We start from the raw sequence: 20367 nt of genomic DNA, 5'->3' as shown, positions 1-20367 counted from the left end.
GCAGCGGTTCAGTATTGGGGTATCAGGTGCAGTAATAGGGACTCATGATGATGATGTTCGTCCTTCGTTTTCGAAGATGACCATGACTTCAGGGTTAGAAGAGAATTAATAGTTATGGGTCCGGAGGTGGCTGATGAGTCCCAATCCGGGCCCTGAAGGTTCGCCCACATACTTGACATACGAAAGCAGATGTGGTCAGTACACCAGATTCTGCTTGTGCCTTGCGTACAGCACGCTTTCTTTTTGCGTCACAGATTTTCCTATCTTCAGCTGCACGTGCTCCTGAGGTGATCCTGCCCCGCCAACCTGGACGATCCAGGGCAAGCTCTTCCCATTCATTGGTGTTGACTTCCAGGTTTTTGAGAGACACCTTAAGGCAGTCTTTATAGCGCTTCTTCTGCCCCCCAACTGCTCGCTTTCCTTGGCACAGTTCTCCGTACAGCAGTTGTTTCGGTAGTCGGCTGTCCGGCATTCGGACCACATGTCCAGCCCACCTGGCTTGGACTTTCAGCAGGAGAGTGTAAACGCTGCAGAGCCCAGTTTGTTCCAGAATTGCTGTGTCTGGGACCTTGTCTTGCCACCTGATGTGGAGGAGTCTGCGGAGGCAACTCATGTGGAAATGATTAAGCTGTTTAGCATGCCGGCTGTACACTGTCCAGGTCTCGCTAGCATAGAGAAGTGTGGTGAGGACCACCGCGCAGTAGACCTTCAGCTTGGTGGTAAGGCTGAGTCCCCTTCGTTCCCAGACGTTCTTACGCAGTCTCCCGAAGGCGGCACAGGCTTTGGTGAGTCTGTTAACCTCAGCGTCTATGGTTACTTCACGGGAAAGTGTGCTGCCTAAGTAGGTGAAGTTATCGACTGCTTTGAGGTTTTGCTCCTTCACCGTGATACGTGGCTCCTTGTACAGTTTTCCTGGAGCCGGTTGATACATAACTTCGGTTTTTCTAATGTTGAAGTGGTTGAAGTCATGACTTGCGCTTGACTTGGATTAAAGTGAGGAGGAGTTGCGCAGTCGTCAACCTCACTCTCTCGCCCGTACCTATCGAGCCCCAGTGGCAAGAGCTAAGCGAGACAACTGGAGATAGGTCAGGGTGCAGTGGATGGCCAGCAGTGTCCTATATGTGCCTCGCTGCGCCCTCTCAGCGCTCCACAACACTGTGCTGGAAATCGCTTGTCTGTCCGTTGAACCTTGGTTTCTTCCACACAGTCTGCCATATCCAGTGTTCACATGCAATAGGGACACATACGGCAGCAGCGGCTCAGTATTGGGGTATCAGGTGCAGTAATAGGGACACATACGGCAGCAGCGGCTCAGTATTGGGGTATCAGGGGCAGTAATAGGGACACATATGGCAGCAGCGACTCAGTATTGGGGTATCAGGGGCAGTAATAGGGACACATACGGCAGCAGCGACTCAGTATTGGGGTATCAGGGGCAGTAATAGGGACACATGGCAGCAGGGGCTCAGTATTGGGGTATCAGGGGCAGTAATAGGGACACATACCCCAAATACTGAGCCGCTGCTGCTGTATCAGCAGGATGAGGAGTTTGTGCAGGTTGGGAATAGATGATGATAGGGCTGGAATGTGAGAAGCGAAATGTGTCTTTGGCTACGTTCACACTAGCGTTGCGCCGCCCTGCGTCGGCGACGCAACGCGCGGAAAAACGCGCGCAAACGCGCGCGTTTTGCGACGCGTGTGTCGTTTTTTGACAAAATCGGACGCAAGAAAAATGCAACTTGTAGCGTTTTCTTGCGTCCGACGCTAGCGTCTAAAACGACGCACGTGTCGGAAAACGCGTGCAAAAAGACGCACGCGTCCCCTATGTTAAACATAGGGGCGCGTCGCCGCTGCGTCGCCGACGCGACGCTAATGTGAACGTAGCCTTTGTTGTATTCTCTGCAGCCGAGTCCTGGCTGGAAGAAGTTGTCATGTCGGTCTGGGCCAGATGGAAAAGATGGGAAAATTGAACGATTCCATCAGAAAGAACGTCCGCGATAAGTCATTATCTGTAACTGTGCAGTGATCTCTTATATTTTCTGTAGGGCTGGTATTTACCACTGACCATATGGCGCTAATATCAATATTGGTCGTTATTTAGAGATTATTTTCAGCAACAGCGCGGTCATCTGCTGAGGTTCTCCTCCACTATTAGGGTGCATCACCGAGTTGTAATCAAGGTTACTTGGTTAGGGGCCCGCTCGGAAGTTTCGCCCCCCCCTGAACGCTAGCTACACCTCTGATTTTGATGTAACCCTGTAATGTACAGCACCATATATCATATCATCATCATATCATAAGTGCCAACAAAGGGGTACGCCCAAGTGTAACCCCCTCTCCCCAACCTCCAGAAAGGGGAGAATTTGCTGATGATCACACACAACAGGGGCTTACATTTGACCTCCACTTCATTCATTGTACATGAAGCTCCTATAGAAAGCCAAGCATTGCACTCTGTAAATTATGGCAGACCCGCTCTTGGGATTCTTGGAAACCCTTTAGGCTATATTCACACTTTGCGGATTTTGCTGCGGATCCGCAGTGGATTTGACCGCTGCGGATCCGCAGCAGTTTCCCATGAGTTTACATTTCAATGTAAACCTATGGGAAACAAAAAACGCTGTGCACATGCTGCAGAAAAATCCGCGCGGAAACGCTGCGGATTACATTCCGCAGCATGTCACTTCTTTTCTGCGGATTTTCAGCTGCTCCAATAGAAAACTGCAGTTGAAAATCCGCAGAAGAAAACGCAGTAAAAACCGCGATAAATCCGCAGTGAAAACGCGCTGCGGTTTTCACTGCGGATTTTGGAATTCTGCTGCGGAAAAATCCGCAGTGGAATCTGCAAAGTGTGAACATAGCCTTAAGCTTTATGAAAGATTTTAGGTGAGGAATGTTCCTCATTAAGACTGAGCCCTGGCACCCAAATGCACACTCTGGAGACGTCACATACCCTTCTGTCCACAGGCAGAGTTATGGGGCGGGGGTGTGCCTACGCACGAATATATAGGCCCTTTGCAGCTCTAGCACTCATCATAATGCACATGTCCACCTGCTTTGGAGGTGGTCATGGCCTCCTCACCTCTTGGGCCCCTGTGGGTCCATACCCATAATATGCCCTCCCCTGCTTCAATCACATACACAAAATAAGTATAAAAATTCTGTCCCTTTTTTTTGACAGGCTACATCTATACAAGAGCAATAGACACTTGCCATAATGACCCTCTTACGGGAAGGGTAGGCAAGACTCACACATTACATCACCTTCTACTCATTAAAGGGATCACAATGCAACAACTAAAACAAGTAATAAAGAGTGGGACAAGTTTACAGCCCTCCCAGGGGCGACCCAGCCAGGTTTCATCAGCAACGGTCTTGTCAGAGGTCAAGGCGGACTATACATCTTGGCCCTCAAGATAGATTTTATTTTAAAAGGGGTAGTCACATCACCGAGGATCTGGCAATCGGCTGTGAATTTCCTTCACGTAACAGGACAGACTGGGTCCACCAGAGCTGCTGTTTGTAGCCCTCTGTTCTGGCTCCTAGGGGGTCCTGAATCATGGGGACCATCTATGAGGTCATCCTCCCCATGCTTGCTTGTAGGATTGCTACAACTACTGTTCCCATCCCTCTTAAAAACATTTTTTTTGTGTGTGTATTGGAAGCATCGCTGTCTGATAAAAGCAGAGGGGACACACTGACTGCTCACTTTGCCTTGCCCCAATGTGCCAGGATGACACGTTACATTTTTGCTGTGTTTTTCCTGCAGACAAAAACCTACTCTCTTGGCAGTAAATAAGCGGCTTACCAAAAGCAGAAACTGGGCACCGGGAGCCCGAGGCTTTAGTGAGACTCTAGGACACTTAGCAGAACCGGTGGGCTTAGAACTGAACTGAAGATGAAGCAGCACTTGAAGAGCCCGGGTCATGATAGAGACCCTGTAAAACAGCTCAATCTGCCCGCCATACAGGTGCATGTCCCAGGACAGGGGAAAGAAGGTGTACTTCAGGCAGTGGGGACCTCGCACATCAGCTCAAGTAGGAAAGGCTTACGGACCTCACCTGGGAGAAGGATCTACCATTGCCTCCAGGCCATACCATCACCTGTTCCTGGTACTCTGGACTGTGGACTGCTACTGCCAGTAAACCAGGTAAAGACTTCACCACGGTGTCCTCCACTTATTTGCCAGCATACACAAAATGAGTTGCCCCACGGGCTAGGGGTACTCCGTACCTGGTCCTGTGGTACACAGGGGGATGTCACGGTGCCTGTGACCTGGTCTGTGGCCCTGGGTGCCCATGTAAAAGGGAAAAGTCCTTAAAGGGATAAAGTTTATGTTCGTGATACCTCCTGTGGTATTTGGTCAGGGTGACCGACGCTGCTTTAGGGGGTCCACTGGGGTGATGTTATCGCAGCTAGATGGTATAACTTCCCACAGGTGAAGTATATCCCCAGGGCTCCCAATGTGTAGATGGTGGTAAGGTGAGAGGTGCAGAGAAGAACGAGGACACAGGTTTGCAGTCTTTACCTCGTTTACTGAAGTCTTCAGCAGTCACAGTCTAGGGCACCAGATCACAGGGCAGGCAGGGTCTGGCCGGTTTGGAGGCAAGTCCAGAGACCCCTTGTCCAGGTGGAAATCAATAGCCTTGCACTGTAGTCCCTTACTGCCAAGCCTCTCGTAAGGTCCTCACAGATGTGGTGTTTCTCTCTCTCTGTCCCCCGTATAGGATAAGACAAAACCCGTATGACTGGTGACTTGAGACCGTTTATAGGGTCTCTTAGATAACCCGATTGTGGGTGTCACCGTGCCTCCTGGGTGTAGGTGCGGACAGGTAACGTGCAATTAGCTGTCCTGCCGTCGGTCTCTCAAGTAAGGCATAGAGATCCTTACTACCTCAGTGTTCTGGCTACCGGTTATCTGCGCCTCAGAAAGGCAGCCTGCTCGGGGCTGGTCCCCTTCTGGTATCCTCTCCCGTGCTTTGCTTTCCTTCATGCTCCCTGCAATCAATTCTGCTTTCAAAATGTCTCTTTCTGGGAGATGCAGCTCTGAGGGCATGCACAGCTCCGTTGACCCTCTGTCCTCCTCAGACGGATGTCTGGAACTAACTACTTCCCTACAGACTACATATATATATTATATATTATATAATATATATATATAGTCACCTAGTGACAGGCAGATTCCTCAAACGGTTATCTTCTTTCAAAGTCTCTCCGAGCAGGGGTGTCAAACTGCACTCCTCGAGGGCCTCAAACCATGGGTGTTTTCAAGATTTCCTTAAGGTACCGTCACACTAAGCGACGCTGCAGCGATACCAACAACGATCCGGATCGCTGCAGCGTTGCTGTTTGGTCGCTGGAGAGCTGTCACACAGACCGCTCTCCAGCGACCAACGATGCCGGTAACCAGGGTAAACATCGGGTAACTAAGCGCAGGGCCACGCTTAGTAACCCGATGTTTACCCTGGTTACCATCCTAAAAGTAAAAAAAACAAACACTACATACTTACCTACAGCCGTCTGTCCTCCAGCGCTGTGCTCTGCTCTCCTCCTGTACTGGCTGTGTTAGCACAGTGGCCAGAAAGCAGAGCGGTGACGTCACCGCTCTGCTTTCCGGCTGACCGACGCTCAGTCAGTACAGGAGGAGTGCAGAGCACAGCGCTGGAGGACAGACAGCTGTAGGTAAGTATGTAGTGTTTGTTTTTTTTACTTTTAGGATGGTAACCAGGGTAAACATCGGGTTACTAAGCGCGGCCCTGCGCTTAGTTACCCGATGTTTACCCTGGTTACCAGTGAAGACATCGCTGAATCGGTGTCACACACGCCGATTCAGCGATGTCTGCGGGGAGTCCAGCGACGAAATAAAGTTCTGGACTTTCTTCCCCGACCAGCGACAGCACAGCAGGGGCCTGATCGCTGCTGCCTGTCACACTGGACGATATCGCTAGCGAGGACGCTGCAACGTCACGGATCGCTAGCGATATCGTCTAGTGTGACGGTACCTTTAGCATTGCACACGGTGCTGGAATCATTCTCTGCAGGTGATTAAATTATCACCTGTGCAATGCAAGGAAATCCTGAAAACATGACCTGTTTGCAGCCCTCGAGGAATGCAGTTTGACACCCCTGCTGTAGAGAACCTTTCTCTCGGGTTTTTTCCCCCACTCCCGTGTAATTAGTGAATTGATTTTGTCATTCATGTGAAAAGCCCTGCAGACTTTCCACTGAAGGAGGTTCCCCTGTCAGGGGCAGGAAACCAACTGATGCTGGAGAGGTGCCACCCTTTTATGTCTGTAGGTTTCCTGTCCCTGAAGGGATTATTATTATTATTATTATTATTATTATTATTATTATTAGAGATTTCGGAAATCTAAGCTTTTGCTGGTACTGTAAGACAACTTAAAGCTTGCATAAAAAAAAAGCAACTTGTGAACATAATGTTAAAGTCCTATTTTGGAAAACCATAGAGGACACCTGCTAAATGCAAAACAAATGAAAAAAAAAAATAAAAAAATGTAGACACTTGGGGAAGGAGAGGTGCGGTGTGGAAGAAAAACAAAAAAGACAAAAAAAAAAAAAAAAAAAAAAAAACACCTAGAAAGCAAGGTTCTTGGGGAGGGGGTTTGGGGTGTAAAACAGTTAGCAGAATTTCGTGCCACTCATTAAAAAAACATGTGATTTATGTATAGAGGGAAAGAATAAGTGAAAAAAGAAACTGCTCCCATATGAACCAGTTGCAGCAAATGCGACCTTACTGGGACAGGACACAAGATCCACTTATTTGACCTTCAAATTGTAAACACAGACAGATCCTTTACCCAGCAAGTGAAGAGGCCAAAATGGTCACTAGGATATGAGGAAACTATGGGGAGGAACGATCCAGAGTGAGCAGTCAGCGATGCTTCCAATACACACACAAAAGACAAAAAAATTTAGACAAATTGACTCAAATTGTTCCGATGTGGTCAGTGCAAACATTTGTCTGGAGTTATGGCGGTGCCCTGACAACATGCTCTGCTCCATCTTGTGCCAAAAAAAAAAAAAAAACTATGAAATCCCAAAAATCTTGAGAAGAAAGAAAAAAAAAAAAAAAAAAAAAAAAAAAAAAAGTGGAGTATTGGGTTCACGGTGTGGCGGTATTTTGTAATCTTTTGATTAGTTGAATGCCAAATACATCCTTAAACAGATGCAGGGAGATTAGATGGGATTTACAATGTAGTTATCTGCTTTTAGTATAACTGGTCCAGACGTAACAAAACCAGATTTGTGAATAGGCCGGGCGATACCCACTGCCTGGTGGATATAAGCTACTTACAGGAATTAACCTAATCTAATTATACAAAAGGAGTTTCTGAACCAATCCTCCCCCTCCCCCCCAGCAAAACAAAAAAAAAACACAAGTGCTCCTCATTTTTTGTATTGTAACCTAGCACGTTTTACTTTATGGACTGCAATACTAGACATTGCCATTAATCAGAAAGGGGCGCTGTTGTATGGTAAAGAAAAAAAAATTATAGAATTTTTCCATTGTAGTCCAAAATCATGTATATGTCTCCAATGTACGGATTCATGAATTTACGGCTTGGAGACTATCATTTGTTTTTATTGGGCACAATACATGGGAGATATATATATATCTCTATCAAAATATTCTATAGAGAACCAGCCTTACTATGGATGGTAAAATGCAGACATCTTGCAGATATGTGAAATTGGCGCGAATAGTTGCTAGTTTTTAGTTTCCCCAAAATTCACACATTTGAGAATACCCATATCTGCTCGCCATGACATCGCATTGTCAGAAAGTACCACAGTGCCATCTGCTGGTAGACTTCAGCATTGCAAATATATATTTTGCACATTTAAAAAAAAAAAAAAAACACAGCCTTTCTACTACTAAAACAGTTAAGGGAAAATTTCTGGAAGTACTCAGGTATTTTCAGGATACTATCTTGGAGTATCTCAATAGGAATAACCTAGTAACCCAATATCAACAGGTGCTTATGATGGATCGGTCCAGTCAGACTAATCAGATCAGTTTCTATGAGGAGGAAAGATCCAGGCTGGACCAGGCGAACACCCTGAATGTTGTCTATCTGGACTTATCAAGGTGCGAGACAGACAGACAGACGTGGAACATACTCTGAGTGAATCAAACTCAACAGTGGGGTACCACAGGGGTCAGCATTGGGCCGTCTTTTTAACATAAAATGGCCTTGTAGGGGGCATACAGAGCAGAATTTCAATATTTGGAGAAGATTCTGAACTCTGCAATGTAATCAACAGGAGGATAGTTTAGTATCACAGAATCTTATGTAAGCTGGAGGCTTGGGCTGAAACATAGTAAATGAAGTTTAATATACATAAATGTAACATCATACAGTAAAGAAGGTTCACAGACTGATTCTTTACTGTAAGGGCAGTGACACTAAGGAACTCTTGAGGTTGTAGTGGGCGACTCAGTACAAGGAGGGCCAGGATGCCCTTATTAAAATACATTACAGGTATTAGATTTTGGAGGAGATGGCATGTTGTGGAGTCAGGAAGGATTTTTTTTTTTTTTTTAACCCTTAACAGGGCCATTAGCATCTGCCTTATGGGGCTTTCACCTTCCGCTGGATCAATATGTTAGGTTACAGGTTGAACTGTATGGACTTGTGTCTACCTTCAGAAGGAAAAAAAAAAAAACACCCACACTCCACCATCACAGGTGTTTTCTCCTCAAAAGTCAATAGGATGCATATTAAAGTGTATTTTGGAGCAGATTCTAAGATACACGAATATTTGTCACATCACTGATTACCATGCCAGAACGCTGCCCAGAGTCCTCACCTAAAAAAAAAAAGCCTTCTGTAGAGATATAGAATATATATATATATATATATATATATATATATATATATATATATATATATATATATATATATATATATATATATATATATATTAGACACCTCCATACAGGGCTAAAACAAGTGCAAAAAATAAAAAATAAATACCGTAAATTAAAAAAAACAAAAAACAACACATTTAATTCACTCTAAATAGATATATACAACTTAATAAAAAACACAATTAAAAATACAGCTCTTGCAAAAAAACAAAAACACCACAAAGATGTATTGTGGTTAAACGGAATGTTCAGGAATCTGCATGGAATGTCCAACGTATTATTTATAGAAGAGGTCGCGCTATTTATAGAAAGGTCGCACTTCTGCGCGCCATTTATAAAGCATGCAACGCTCTGAATAACTGCAGAGCTCCCAGCACTTACCTCCCCAATCCTCCAGACTCCAGCACCCACACCACAGTAGCAAACACGCCACCCAATGGTTGCCGAAGGACCTGCACTTCCTCTGTCTTTTACTAATTATCAGCCCTGCAATTGCCAATAACAATCACAGCGATCAGCTGCTTCTAGGGCGGAAGAAAACCTGCATGAACAATTATCTCCTTTTGACCAGGTTCAGACAAGGGAATTTAAAAAATTGCCATTTTTCAACATTACGGCGCCCGTACGTCATCCGTCTGTCCGTTTTTTTACATGCACAATTAAGAAAATATTAAAAGACCTAATACAGTTTCCTATAAAATCTGTACGGTGGATCCAGTAAAAATGGTGACTGCATGGCTTCCTTTATTTTGAATCAGCCATTGAGTTTAATAATAGGCGAGTCTCATGCGAAAAACAGAAGGGACTGGTGCACGCTCCGTCCTCTGGAATAACACCTATCATCTGAGCTAGTCCATTCATCTACATAACCGCTGCCTGGATTACAAACCCCGGAGCAGATAAAAGAAGTGACATAAGATGGAAGATGCGCACAGCAATGTGGTTTTAACATTGCTGTGCACTATGTTCATTTTAGGGGGCGCTATTGCAGCACTTTTTCAGGCGGGCTCTGGGCGGCATCCTCATGTGCGCATAGCCTTTAATGGGTAAGAGGAGCTTGGATGATAGAAAATGGACCAAAAATTTATGAAAATCGGATCCAGCACACTGGTGAAAAACAGTTTCTTTTCATATGCAAAAAATCAAGACGTGTGAATGAGGCCTAAGAGCCTATTGTGAGAAATTATGTCTTGGGGAAGCGGATGTGACTGCAGTAGTGTTAACCCCTTAATGACAGCCAATACGTCTTTTAACTGACCTGAGATATAAGAGAATAGCCTCCCCATACAGGCGACAATCTAGCATCTGTCGGCTGTCCACTATAGCTGACAACTTGCAGCATCAGCCACGATCAGTGTTTGCACCGTCCAACTCTGTTTAACCCCTTAGATGCTGCTGCCAATAGTGACTACATCATTATAAATGGTTAATAGAGTGTGGGGGCTTCCTATTTAAAGGGAACCTGTCACCTGAATTTGGCGGGACTGGTTTTGGGTCATATGGGCGGAGTTTTTGGGTGTTTGATTCACCCTTTCCTTACCCGCTGGCTGCATGCTGGCTGCAATATTGGATTGAAGTTCATTCTCTGTCCTCCATAGTACATGCCTGCGCAAGGCAAGATTGCTTTGCACAGGCGTGTACTATGGAGGACAGAGAATGAACTTCAATCCAATATTGCAGCCAGCATGCAGCCAGCGGGTAAGGAAAGGGTGAATCAAACACCCGAAAACTCCGCCCATATGACCCAAAACCAGTCCCGCCAAATTCAGGTGACAGAGTCCCTTTAACCAAATTGGTGCCCTCGGATCTTGATTTTGTGGTCCTGATGTTTGCCATGGCAATTCATGACCAAATAGTGGCCTTAAGGTACCTTCACACTGAACGACTTAACAACGATAGCGATAGCGATCCGTGACGTTGCAGCGTCCTGGATAGCGATATCGGAGCTAGAAGTCCAGCACCTTATTTCGTCGCTGGATCTCCCCGCTGACATCGCTGAATCGGCGTGTGTGACGCCGATTCAGCGATGTCTTCACTGGTAACCAGGGTAAACATCGGGTTATTAAGCGCAGGGCCGCGCTTAGTAACCCGATATTTACCCTGGTTACAGTTGTAAATGTAAAAAAAAACAAACACTACATACTTACATTCCGGTGTCTGCCGCGTCCCCTGGCGTTCTGCTTCCCTGCACTCCTCCTGCATCCTGTGTCAGCGCCAGCCGGCCGTAAAGCAGAGCACAGCGGTGACGTCACCATTGTGCTTTACGGCCGGTGCTTACACAGTGCAGGGAAGCTGACGCCGGGGGACGCGACAGACATCGGAATGTGAGTATGTAGTGTGGGTTTTTTTTACATTTACAATAGTAACCAGGGTAAATATCGGGTTACTAAGCGCGGCCCTGCGCTTAGTAACCCGATGTTTACCCTGGTTACCCGGGGACTTCGGCATCGTTGGTCGCTGGAGAGCCGTCTGTGTGACAGCTCTCCAGCGACCACACAGCGACGCTGCAGCGATCGGCATCGTTGTCTATATCGCTGCAGCGTCGCTTAATGTGACGGTACCTTTAGAGTCTGACGGCTGTAGTAATCTGTTTAGAAGTTTAGAAGTGGTAAAAATGCACATTTTCATTCCTATCATGCCACTTTGCATTAATTCCTGTAAAGCACCTATAGAGTTAATAAACTACCTGGCAGCAGTTTTCAATATGTCAGGGGGTGCTGTTTTTAAAATGGTATCACGTTTGGGGGTTTCCCAATATACGAGACCCCTAAAGTCACTTCAAACATGGATAAGTCCCTAAAAAAATAAATTTTGTAAATTTCCTTGAAAAAATGAAAAATTACTGCTACATTTTTAATCCTCCTAAAATGCTAGCAAAATAAAATAACATTTTAGAAGTAGTGCTGATGTAAAGCCGACATGTGGGAAATGTTATTTATTAATGGTTTGCTGTGGTATGACTATCTGGATTAAAGGGATAATCATTCAAAGTTTGAAAATTGCTAATTTTTTAACATTTTTCTCAAATTTTTTATATTTTTTTTATAAATAAACACAAAACATATTGACCTAAATTTACCATTATCATAAAGTATAATGTGTCACGAAAAAACATTCTCGAAATCACTGGGATTTGTTGAAGCGTTGCAGAGTTATTGCCACATAAAGTGACACTGGTCAGATTTTAAAAATTTGGCTCCGTCACTAAGGGGTTAAGATGCGGTAACATGGAATATGCTGATTTTTTTTTGCTAATTTTTCATGTAAATTGTGCCATTCATGATTATAAAGTCTGTTTGTAAACGGACAAAAAAGAGGATTATGTAAATAAGCCCTTAGGCTTATTTTCTCAGACTCAAAAACCCAGCGTCCTACAGTTCCAGGAAAGTAGATGAGATTTATAAAAATCTCCTGCCCACTGTACTTTTCTTTTACACAGCGGAAACTGACCTGCGGCGCGCGTTTCAAATCACGTCTATGTAGGTGAATAAATCACAGCACATTTTTTTTCTTCATCCTTGACTTGTAGTTCTTCCTCTTTGCTTGTTTTTTATATTTAGAGTCTTTTGCTATGACCTGAAGGCGCACACCCATCTATCATGATATACCCTGACCCTTCCTCATCTCTCTGCCCAGGGTCGTCCACTAGAAAAAAAAACTCCTCCAGAAGAAAATCCAGGTAAAAAAAATAGAACTTTATTCCAGTGCGATTAAAAAATGAGTGACATCTTTAACCCCTTCATGACCCAGCCTATTTTGACCTTAATGACCTGGCCGTTTTTTGCAATTCTGACCAGTGTCCCTTTATGAGGTAATAACTCAGGAACGCTTCAACGGATCCTAGCGGTTCTGAGATTGTTTTTTCGTGACATATTGGGCTTCATGTTAGTGGTAAATTTAGGTCAATAAATTCTGCGTTTATTTGTGATAAAAACGGAAATTTGGCGAAAATTTTGAAAATTTCGCAATTTTCACATTTTGAATTTTTATTCTGTTAAACCAGAGAGATATGTGACACAAAATAGTTAATAAATAACATTTCCCACATGTTTACTTTACATCAGCACAATTTTGGAAACAAAATTTTTTTTTGTTAGGAAGTTATAAGGGTTAAAATTTGACCAGCGATTTGTCATTTTTACAACGAAATTTACAAAACCATTTTTTTTAGGGACCACCTCACATTTGAAGTCAGTTTGAGGGGTCTATATGGCTGAAAATACCCAAAAGTGACACCATTCTAAAAACTGCACCCCTCAAGGTACTCAAAACCACATTCAAGAAGTTTATTAACCCTTCAGGTGCTTCACAGCAGCAGAAGCAACATGGAAGGAAAAAATGAACATTTAACTTTTTAGTCACAAAAATTATCTTTTAGCAACAATTTTTTTATTTTCCCAATGGTAAAAGGAGAAACTGAACCACGAAAGTTGTTGTCCAATTTGTCCTGAGTACGCTGATACCTCATATGTGGGGGTAAACCACTGTTTGGGCGCACGGCAGGGCTTGGAAGGGAAGGAGCGCCATTTGACTTTTTGAATCAAAAATTGGCTCCACTCTTTAGCGGACACCATGTCACGTTTGGAGAGCCCCCGTGTGCCTAAAAATTGGAGCTCCCCCACAAGTGACCCCATTTTAGAAACTAGACGCCCCAAGGAACTTATCTAGATGCATAGTGAGCACTTTGAACCCCCAGGTGCTTCACAAATTAATCCGTAAAAATGAAAAAGTCCTTTTTTTTCACAAAAAAATTCTTTTAGCCTCAATTTTTTCATTTTCACATGGGCAACAGGATAAAATGGATCCTAAAATGTGTTGGGCAATTTCTCCTGAGTACACCAATACCTCACATGTGGGGGTAAACCACTGTTTGGGCACATGGTAAGGCTCGGAAGGGAAGGAGCGCCATTTGACTTTTTGAATGAAAAATTATTTCCATCGTTAGCGGACACCATGTCGCGTTTGGAGAGCTCCTGTGTGCCTAAACATTGGCGCTCCCCCACAAGTGACCCCATTTTGGAAACTAGACCCCCCAAGGAACTTATTTAGATGCCTAGTGAGCACTTTAAACCCTCAGGTGCTTCACAAATTGATCTGTAAAAATGAAAAAGTACTTTTTTTTCACAAAAAAATTCTTTTCGCCTCAATTTTTTCATTTTCACATGGGCAGTAGGGTAAAATGGATCATAAAATTTGTTGGGCAATTTCTCCCGAGTACGTCGATACCTCATATGTGGGGGTAAACCACTGTTTGGGCACTCGGCAGGGCTCGGAAGGGAAGGCGCGCCATTTGACTTTTTGAATGGAAAATTAGCTCCAATTGTTAGCGGACACCATGTCGCGTTTGGAGAGCCCCTGTGTGCCTAAACATTGGAGCTCCCCCACAAGTGACCCCATTTTGGAAACTAGACCCCCCAAGGAACTTATCTAGATGCATATTGAGCACTTTAAACCCCCAGGTGCTTCACAGAAGTTTATAACGCAGAGCCATGAAAATAAAAAATAATTTTTCTTTCCTCAAAAATGATTTTTTAGCCTGGAATTTCCTATTTTGCCAAGGATAATAGGAGAAATTGGACCCCAAATATTGTTGTCCTGTTTGTCCTGAGTACGCAGATACCCAATATGTGGGGGTAAACCACTGTTTGGGCGCACGGCAGGGCTCGGAAGGGATGGCACGCCATTTGGCTTTTTAAATGGAAAATTAGCTCCAATCATTAGCGGACACCATGTCACGTTTGGAGAGCCCCTGTGTGCCTAAACATTGGAGATCCCCCAGAAATGACACCATTTTGGAAACTAGACCCCCAAAGGAACTAATCTAGATGTGTGGTGAGGACTTTGAACCCCCAAGTGCTTCACAGAAGTTTATAACGCAGAGCCATGAAAAAAAAAAAAAAAATTATTTTCTCAAAAATGATCTTTTAGCCTGCAATTTTTTATTTTCCCAAGGGTAACAGGAGAAATTTGACCCCAAAAGTTGTTGTCCAGTTTCTCCTGAGTACGCTGATACCCCATATGTGGGGGTAAATCACTGTTTGGGCACATGCCGGGGCTCGGAAGTGAAGTAGTGACGTTTTGAAATGCAGACTTTGATGGAATGCTCTGTGGGCGTCACGTTGCGTTTGCAGAGCCCCTGATGTGGCTTAACAGTAGAAACCCCCCACAAGTGACCCCATTTTGGAAACTAGACCCCCAAAGGAACTTATCTAGATGTGTGGTGAGCACTTTGAACCCCCAAGTGCTTCATAGAAGTTTATAATGCAGAGCCGTGAAAATAATAAATACGTTTTCTTTCCTCAAAAATAATTATTTAGCCCAGAATTTTTTATTTTCCCAAGGGTTACAGAAGAAACTGGACCCCAAAAGTTGTTGTCCAGTTTCTCCTGAGTACGCTGATACCCCATATGTGGGGGTAAACCACTGTTTGGGCACATGCCGAGGCTCGGAAGTGAAGTAGTGACGTTTTGAAATGCAGACTTTGATGGAATGCTCTGTGGGCGTCACGTTGCGTTTGCAGAGCCCCTGATGTGGCTTACCAGTAGAAACCCCCCACAAGTGACCGCATTTTGGAAACTAGACCCCAAAAGGAACTTATCTAGATGTGTGGTGAGCACTTTGAACCCCCAAGTGCTTCATAGAAGTTTATAATGCAGAGCCGTGAAAATAATAAATACGTTTTCTTTCCTCAAAAATAATTATTTAGCCCAGAATTTTTTATTTTCCCAAGGGTTACAGGAGAAATTGGACCCCAAAAGTTGTTGTCCAGTTTCTCCTGAGTACGCTGATACCCCATGAGTGGGGGTAAACCACTGTTTGGGCACACGTCGGGGCTCAGAAGGGAAGTAGTGACTTTTGAAATGCAGACTTTGATGGAATGGTCTGCGGGTGTCACGTTGCGTTTGCAGAGCCCCTGGTGTGCCTAAACAGTAGAAACCCCCACAAGTGACCCCATTTTAGAAATTAGACCCCCCAAGGAACTTATCTAGATATGTGGTGAGCACTTTGAACCCCCAAGTGCTTCACAGACGTTTACAACGCAGAGCCGTGAAAATAAAAAATAATTTTTCTTTCCTCAAAAATTATGTTTTAGCAAGCATTTTTTTTGATTCACAAGGGTAACAGGAGAAATTGGACCCCAGTAATTGTTGCGCAGTTTGTCCTGAGTATGCTGGTACCCCATATGTGGGGGTAAACCACTGTTTGGGCACACGTCAGGGCTCGGAAGTGAGGGAGCACCATTTGACTTTTTGAATACGAGATTGGCTGGAATCAATGGTGGCGCCATGTTGCGTTTGGAGACCCCTGATGTGCCTAAACAGTGGTAACCCCTCAATTCTACCTCCAACACTAACCCCAACACACCCCTAACCCTAATCCCAACTGTAGCCATAACCCTAAACACAACCCTAACCGCAACACACCCCTAACCACAACCCTAACCCCAACACACCCCTAACCATAACCACAACCCTAATTCCAACCCTAACCCTAAGGCTATGTGCCCACGTTGCGGATTCGTGTGAGATATTTTCGCACCATTTTTGAAAAATCCGCGGGTAAAAGGCACTGCGTTTTACCTGCGGATTTTCCGCGGATTTCCAGTGTTTTTTGTGCGGATTTCACCTGCGGATTCCTATTGAGGAACAGGTGTAAAACGCTGCGGAATCCGCACAAAGAATTGACATGCTGCGGAAAATACAACGCAGCGTTTCCGCGTGGTATTTTCTGCACCATGGGCACAGCGGATTTGGTTTCCATATGTTTACATGGTACTGTAAACCTGATGGAACACTGCTGCGAATCCGCAGCCAAATCCGCACCGTGTGCACATAGCCTAATTCTAAAGGTATGTGCACACGCTGCGGAAAACGCTGCGGATCCGCAGCAGTTTCCCATGAGTTTACAGTTCAATGTAAACCTACGGGAAACAAAAATCGCTGTGCCCATGCTGCGGAAAAACTGCACGGAAACGCAGCGGTTTACATTCCGCAGCATGTCACTTCTTTGTGCGGATTCCGCAGCGGTTTTACAACTGCTCAAATAGAAAATCGCAGTTGTAAAACCGCAGTGAAATGCGCAGAAAAACCGCGGTAAATCCGCCATAAATCCGCAGCGGTTTAGCACTGCGGATTTATCAAATCCGCAGCGGAAAAATCCGCAGAGGACCAGAATACGTGTGCACATACCGAAACCCTAACCCTAACCCTACCCCTAGCCCTAACCCTAACCCTAGCCCTAACCCTAGCCCTAACCCTAGCCCTAACCCTAGCCCTACCCCTAACCCTACCCCTAACCCTACCCCTAACCCTAACCCTATTCTAACATTAGTGGAAAAAAAAAAATTTCTTTATTTTTTTATTGTCCCTACCTATGGGGGTGACAAAGGGGGGGGGTCATTTATTATTTTTTTTATTTTGATCACTGAGATAGATTATATCTCAGTGATCAAAATGCACTTTGGAACGAATCTGCCGGCTGGCAGATTCGGCGGGCGCACTGCGCATGCGCCCGCCATTTTGGAAGATGGCGGCGCCCAGGGAGAAGACGGACGGGACCCCGGCTGGATCGGTAAGTATGATGGGGTGGGGGGGACCACGGGGGGGGGGATCGGAGCACGGGGGGGGAATCGGAGTGCGGGAGGGGTGGAACGGAGCACGGGGGGCGTGGAACGGAGCACGGGGGGGCTGGAATGGAGCACGGGGGGGTGGAACGGAGAACCGGGGGGGGTGGATCGGAGTGCAGGGGGGGTGATTGGAGCACGGGGGGGTGATTGGAGCACGGGGGGAGCGGACAAGAGCACGGGGGGGAGCGGAGCACTGGACGGAGGGGAGCCGGAGCAGTGTACCGGCCAGATCGGAGGGCTGGGGGGGCGATCGGAGGGGTGGGGTGGGGGCACACTAGTATTTCCAGCCATGGCCGATGATATTTCAGCATCGGCCATGGCTGGATTGTAATATTTCACCCGTTATAATGGGTGAAATATTACAAATCGCTCTGATTGGCAGTTTCACTTTCATAGTAACATAGTAACATAGTAACATAGTAACATAGTTAGTAAGGCCGAAAAAAGACATTTGTCCATCCAGTTCAGCCTATATTCCATCATAATAAATACCCAGATCTACGTCCTTCTACAGAACCTAATAATTGTATGATACAATATTGTTCTGCTCCAGGAAGACATCCAGGCCTCTCTTGAACCCCTCGACTGAGTTCGCCATCACCACCTCCTCAGGCAAGCAATTCCAGATTCTCACTGCCCTAACAGTAAAGAATCCTCTTCTATGTTGGTGGAAAAACCTTCTCTCCTCCAGACGCAAAGAATGCCCCCTTGTGCCCGTCACCTTCCTTGGTATAAACAGATCCTCAGCGAGATATTTGTATTGTCCCCTTATATACTTATACATGGTTATTAGATCGCCCCTCAGTCGTCTTTTTTCTAGACTAAATAATCCTAATTTCGCTAATCTATCTGGGTATTGTAGTTCTCCCATCCCCTTTATTAATTTTGTTGCCCTCCTTTGTACTCTCTCTAGTTCCATTATATCCTTTCTGAGCACCGGTGCCCAAAACTGGACACAGTACTCCATGTGCGGTCTAACTAGGGATTTGTACAGAGGCAGTATAATGCTCTCATCATGTGTATCCAGACCTCTTTTAATGCACTCCATGATCCTGTTTGCCTTGGCAGCTGCTGCCTGGCACTGGCTGCTCCAGGTAAGTTTATCATTAACTAGGATCCCCAAGTCCTTCTCCCTGTCAGATTTACCCAGTGGTTTCCCGTTCAGTGTGTAATGGTGATATTGATTCCCTCTTCCCATGTGTATAACCTTACATTTATCATTGTTAAACCTCATCTGCCACCTTTCAGCCCAAGTTTCCAACTTATCCAGATCCATCTGTAGCAGAATACTATCTTCTCTTGTATTAACTGCTTTACATAGTTTTGTATCATCTGCACATATCGATATTTTACTGTGTAAACCTTCTACCAGATCATTAATGAATATGTTGAAGAGAACAGGTCCCAATACTGACCCCTGCGGTACCCCACTGGTCACAGCGACCCAGTTAGAGACTATACCATTTATAACCACCCTCTGCTTTCTATCACTAAGCCAGTTACTAACCCATTTACACACATTTTCCCCCAGACCAAGCATTCTCATTTTGTGTACTAACCTCTTGTGCGGCACGGTATCAAACGCTTTGGAAAAATCGAGATATACCACGTCCAATGACTCACCGTGGTCCAGTCTATAGCTTACCTCTTCATAAAAACTGATTAGATTGGTTTGACAGGAGCGATTTCTCATAAACCCATGCTGATATGGAGTTAAACAGTTATTCTCATTGAGATAATCCAGAATAACATCCCTCAGAAACCCTTCAACAGCCAATCAGAGCGATCGTAGCCACGAGGGGGTGAAGCCACCCCCCCTGGGCTAAACTACCACTCCCCCTGTCCCTGCAGATCGGGTGAAATGGGAGTTAACCCTTTCACCCGATCTGCAGGGACGCGATCTTTCCATGACGCCGCATAGGCGTCATGGGTCGGAATGGCACCGACTTTCATGACGCCTACGTGGCGTCATGGGTCGGGAAGGGGTTAATTTCATCCAGCAATATAGTATGAATTTATATAGTATGAATATATATAGTAATTTATATAGTATGAATTTCCTATGCATTTCTGACTAAACGAGTCATAACCGCGTAGGCAGTGGGTACAAAAAAATTTCATTGGCATTATTTATACCATGGAGCACTGAGAAGACGTCAAGAAGTGGCTTATATTTGGCACAACAGTGATATTACTTAGAACTGGACATCCCTGAAAAATTGAAGGAAAAACAAGAAGAAAATTGGTCTGAGAGGCTGCGAAGAGGCCTACAGCAACATTAAAGGAGCTGCAAGAATTTCTGGCAAGTGCTGGTTGTGTAGGAAATGGATTAAAAATGTTCCATTGCATTATTTATACCATGGAGGACTGAAAAGAAGTAATCAAGAAGTGGCTTATAGTTGGCACAACAGTGACAAGAAAATTGATCTGGAAGGCTGCAATGAGGCCTACAGTAACATTAAAGGAGCTGCAGGAATTTCTGGCAAGTGCTGGTTGTGTACTGCATGTGACAGCAATCTCCTGAATTCTTCATAAGGCTTACCTGTGGGGTAGGGTGGCAAGACAGGAGCCTTTTGTTACAGAAAAAAAAAACATCCAAGCCTGGCTATAATTTGCCAAAACCTACCGTATATAAAGTCTGCCAAAAGCATGTGGGAAAAATGTGTTAGATTGAACTGTTTGGCCATAATTTCAAAGGATATGTTTGGTGCAAAGGCAACACTGCACATCACAAAAAGAACACCATACCCACAGTGAAGCATGATGGGCACAGCATTATACTTTGGGACTGTTTTTAGGGAGCTGGAACTAGGGCTTTAGGCAGGGTGGATGGAATTATAAACAATTC

The sequence above is a fragment of the Ranitomeya imitator genome, chromosome 4 (assembly GCF_032444005.1).
Source record: "Ranitomeya imitator isolate aRanImi1 chromosome 4, aRanImi1.pri, whole genome shotgun sequence".
NCBI lineage: Eukaryota > Metazoa > Chordata > Amphibia > Anura > Dendrobatidae > Ranitomeya > Ranitomeya imitator.
Note: the sequence above shows the minus strand (reverse complement) of the source record.